Source organism: Myotis davidii, unplaced genomic scaffold (assembly GCF_000327345.1).
Source record: "Myotis davidii unplaced genomic scaffold, ASM32734v1 scaffold198, whole genome shotgun sequence".
Classification (NCBI taxonomy): domain Eukaryota; kingdom Metazoa; phylum Chordata; class Mammalia; order Chiroptera; family Vespertilionidae; genus Myotis; species Myotis davidii.
Window position 1 is genome coordinate 600,180 of NW_006291485.1, and position 295 is coordinate 600,474.

General features: G+C 54.9%; 1 protein-coding gene across 1 annotated transcript in view; it reads left to right on the top strand.

Moving 5' to 3' along the window:
- The window catches only part of TRIM35 (tripartite motif containing 35), a 19,041-nt gene that overhangs the window by 577 nt on the left and 18,169 nt on the right, over window positions 1-295 (top strand). The window lies entirely within an intron of this gene.

Below are 295 nucleotides of genomic sequence, written 5' to 3' on the forward strand. Positions count from 1 at the left end.
CAGCCAGCTGGCTGGTGTCGCCTCTGGACCCACTCCTGGATGACTCCGGGAACCTATGGAGGCGCCATTTTTAAAAAATATATTTTTACTGATTTCTGAGAGGAAGGGGGAGGGAGAGCCAGAAACATCAATGATGAGAATAGTGGCTAGGCGGCCTCCTGCACGCCCCCTATTGGGGATCAAGCCCACAACCCAGCCTTGTGCCCTGAGGAGGAATCTAACGTTGACCTCCTGGTTCCTTAGGTTTGGGCTCAACCATTGGGCCACACCGGCGGGGCTAGAGGCTGCCCTTTTT